We start from the raw sequence: 4,069 nt of genomic DNA, 5'->3' as shown, positions 1-4,069 counted from the left end.
GCCACAGCACTCTACCGAGGGCAACGTAGTGAGACTCTGTCTCAAAAATAAATAAATAAATGAATAAACAAACACAAGCTCCATTTGGCCTTTTACTAGAGAATACTAAACTGCCTTAGGATAATTCTCTAAGGCTTAAATAGAATGATAGATAAATAAAATTAAAATACATAAGATCAATAAACACAAGCTCTATGGATGGTGGTGACTCCAAAAACACTGGCCACAGGCTGTCTTTTCCACTTGTGGTAACGACCCCAGTCTTGCTGCTCTGCCAGACTGATGCCCTGCTGGAGCCCAGCAGCATGCACACACTGCTTCTCACGAGACCAGCTGCTGCTGCACCCTCTAAGTATCTATCTGCCACCAGGGCAGCCCAAGCCCCTCTCAGGCAGGCCCCCCACACTACAGCCCTGCAGAGTGCAAGACTTTGCTCTGGGGGATCTGACTAGCCCCTGCCTAGATTGCACCTGTGGTCACACGCTGGAGATTTGCCTCTGCTACTACTGTTACTCCTGCTAAGAAAGCCTGTGTCTAGTGCTATGCTGGGCCCATGTCAGAAATAAAGCAGCCAAGGCTTAGACAGGTGACTCCACTCGCCAAGCTCTCAGCAGGGCTGGATCCAAGGCAAGGCAGCAAGGCCAGACCCTCTCTCCTGATCCATGTTCCACAGCAGGCTGCAGACCACATGTGTGGGCTTCTACCCTTCACCTGCCCCAGGCAAGCTGTTAACCGCCCTTCCTGGGGTGCCTGGAACTCTGCCTCACACACTAGGACGCAGCCCTACCAGGCAAGGCCAGGTGGGGGCCACAAAGCACTGGCGGCAACTCCGGACAGAGCATCCCACAATGCATTCTGGGCCCCAAATTCTCCAACTGTTTAACATTTGCCTGTGACTTTCTTCTTATTTTTCAGGTTGTCAGCTGACTTTGCATGAAACTAAAGCAGGTCCCCAGGTAACAATATGAAAGTGGAAAATAGAGCAGGAAAGAGAGAGAAGGAGGGGGAGAAGGAAGAGAAGGAGAGAAGAGGGGAGAGGAAGAGAATAAAGGGGAAAAAGGAATGAGAAAAAGTACAATAGAAAAAGAGAGGGACGGGCGGCACCTGTGGCTCAAAGGAGTAGGGTGCTGGCCCCATATGCTGGAGGTGGCGGGTTCAAACCCAGCCTCAGCCAAAAACTGCAAAAAAAAAAAAAAAGAAAGAAAGAAAAAGAGAGGGAGGAAAGAGGGGGAAGGAGAGAGGAAGAAGAAGAAAGAGGGGGCTGAGAGAGGGAGGAAGGAGCAAAGGAAGGAGGAAGGGAGGGAGGGAAGGAGGGAGAGGAAGGGAGAGAGGACAGAAAGAGGGTAGAGAGGGAGGAAGGAAGAAAGGGGGAGAGACAGGAAGGGAAAGAGAGATGACTGTAATTATGGACACTGGGATAATGGCCGTGATTACTCACTCAGTTTCGTCAGTTACCACACTAAATACTAAGTACTCTATGTGCACCGTCTCGTTTCATCTTCACCAGAACCTTGTAAAGTTGATTTCAAATTTCTCAGTTTCCAAATCCCTCATTCCAGCAGCTCTGTAAGTGTCTCAGTCATTGTTGAAAGTTTCCTCGAAGTAGACCCAGAGCCACGAGCATAACTTACCTGGTTCCTGGGCTTTGCCTTGCCTGTTCCAGTCTAAAAAGCAAACAGAATATGCCTCATAAATAGATAGGCTCTCTACTTAATCAGATGTCAACCTGGGAAATTGTGAGGGCAAACAGCATTAATGATTAAACCACATCCAGCGGTTACTGTACACGCTCTCTGATGCCCATCTTGATAAGCGATAAATGGTTAACGGTTAACTGCTGATGACTGGTTCAGCTATTACAAGCATGCCCAGCTGTGCGTCAATATGTTCTGGCCCTGGAGTCCGAAGGCAGAGGCATCACGGCAAAGCCACTGCTGACTTACAGGCTGGCCTCTGCTTAGCCCCCTAAGTGTCACTTCCCTTCCTCTTAACATGAGTTTGTGTCCAGCGTGAGGCCCACTTGTCTGGGTGGGGGAGGGTGAGCGAAGGGACTTGGAGGTTGGAAAGCAGGAGCCAGGGAGCCATTGGTGGGTCGAGTCCTGCTCCGAATGGAGGCCGGCTCTCCACAGTGAGGGTTGCCTCTCCACAGTGCGGGAAGCTCAGCCAGGGAGCACCTGAGCACTGTACCTGCAAAACGCCGTGTCCATGGTCATTGTCATCATTGTATCAATCCCAATGCCACAATGTCCTCTGTCTCCCTAGCTGAAAAGTGATGCACACTCACCAATTCTTCTCAGTCTGCAAGCCCTGAGATAAATGAGGGGCTGAAGTAGCAGAAAGAGGCAAGGGGTCTGGGAGTATTGCTGGGCAGCCTGGGAGAGATCCAGGCCCAGCCAAGGTCTGAAAACTGAGAGAGCTGAGGGTCTGGGACATGAAGGACAGTTCTCAGGGGCAGCGCAGAAAGCTGGGCCCAGTGGGAAAAGGACTTAGTGCGCTCCAGCCCACCCTTGGACCCTGGCGGTCAGCGCTCTCCTAGAAACCCGGAAGAGCATGCCCTTTCCCCTTGGCATTGACCCAAAGCAATTATGTGGCAACATTCTCGTGGCCAGTCCCACCACAGAGGGGTGGGCCAGAGCAGAAGGAAATCACCTGCTCCCAGGGGACACCTACGTGGGATGCTTTATCAACCAGCCTCCAGTGTCCGACACCACAGAGCCCAGGAAGATGCATTTCTGTGTTCAGGGTGATCTCAGCTGTTCGTGAGGACATGCAAACAGCACGCCAGAGGCTGTTCTGACTGAGACATCGCATTCCCAGGACTCTTAAATCCCCCCCGAGTGCCCGCTAGTGCCCACGTCCTTGTTTCTTCAAGGGTCCAACAGCTTCTTTCTCAACATCTTTCGAGCCACAATAAGTCACTCCCCAATTCCGGACTCTCTGACTGCTGTTGCTTTACCAGTAGCTGGGCGAAGAGGATACTGTGATGACCAACCAGGATGTGATGTGAGACATCTTACATCCAAATCCCAGCCTGGCAGTCCCAGGCCATGCCTCAGTGGACAAGTCTCTCCTCTGCAGTGGGGACAAAGTGGTCCTCACCACAAAGTCATATCATGCAGACCAAGCAAGATGCTGCCCTTGGAGTGCCTGTCCCAGACCCGGTGCCCATTAAATACTGCCATGGCCACTGTTGCTGGGAAATCTCTTAATGTATCATTATTTTCATTTGTGTTCATTTATTTTCACACGCTTATGGCACCTACTATGTAACCATTATCCTGCTAGATATTAAGGCGGCCACAAAGAAGGGCAGATCTGTTTCTCTTGTCTGGTCATTCCCAATCTAATTGAAAGGATGAGTCAACAGAAGGGCCCCACATTTAGTAAGCACCCACTGTATGCTAGACACGTGTTGTATGTAACCTGGTGCAGCCACTGACGTCCTGTTATCTCCAGTCTACAGCTGAGGATGCTGAAGCTGCTGCCCACAGCTCCTCGTCTGGGGGCGAGAGTTGAGGTTTAATGTGAGACTCCCACTCTCTTCAGGCTACCCTGTGGGAAAGCCCCCCACTAGGAGGGGGCAAGCCCACCAAAGTGGGCTCAGGGATACCGCCCTTTGCCCTCTCGGCACTCCAGCATGTAGGCAGACTTCTCACCTTCAGGAGGGCTCCTGACTCGGGGGCCTTCCCAGGGATTTCCCTCCTCCAGCCATGACCCTGCTTCTCCGGAGCATTACCAACTGCTCCTTCTCTGTTGGTTCTGTCCTGACTATGTACATAAATGTCTTAAGAGCAGTCCCTTTAAAAAGCTAAGAGGTATTGGCAAGAATGTGGCCTTGCCAATTCAATACAAATCGGGACCCTTGTATATTAGAGTGGGACTGCAACATGGTTTAGCCTCTGTGGAAAATAGTTTGGTGGTTCTTCAAAAACTAAGCACAGAATCACCACAGGACCAGAAACTCCACCAGGAGGTATATATGCAAGAGAACTGAAAACAGGTGTTCAAACAAAAACTTGAGCATGAATGTTCCCAACAGCAATAGTCACAGTAGCTGAAAGGTGGGAGT

The 4,069-nt window shown here is 50.8% G+C and overlaps 1 protein-coding gene across 2 annotated transcripts in view; it reads right to left on the bottom strand.

The window, feature by feature from the left end:
* The window catches only part of SLC2A9 (solute carrier family 2 member 9), a 224,015-nt gene extending 222,305 nt beyond the window's left edge, over positions 1–1,710 (bottom strand). The window contains exon 1 of one of the 2 annotated variants that reach the window (XM_003800182.3): positions 1,632–1,710. The gene's annotated coding sequence lies outside the window, so the exon portion shown is untranslated. Of the gene's footprint in view, positions 1–1,438; positions 1,602–1,631 lie in introns of those variants that run through there. The other variant, XM_023519317.1, reaches the window with a different exon arrangement.
* Between the last annotated feature and the right edge of the window lie 2,359 nt (positions 1,711–4,069).

Source organism: Otolemur garnettii, unplaced genomic scaffold (assembly GCF_000181295.1).
Source record: "Otolemur garnettii isolate 467f Iridium unplaced genomic scaffold, OtoGar3 scaffold00171, whole genome shotgun sequence".
Lineage (NCBI taxonomy): Eukaryota > Metazoa > Chordata > Mammalia > Primates > Galagidae > Otolemur > Otolemur garnettii.
This window is presented reverse-complemented; position numbering and strand designations above follow the sequence as displayed.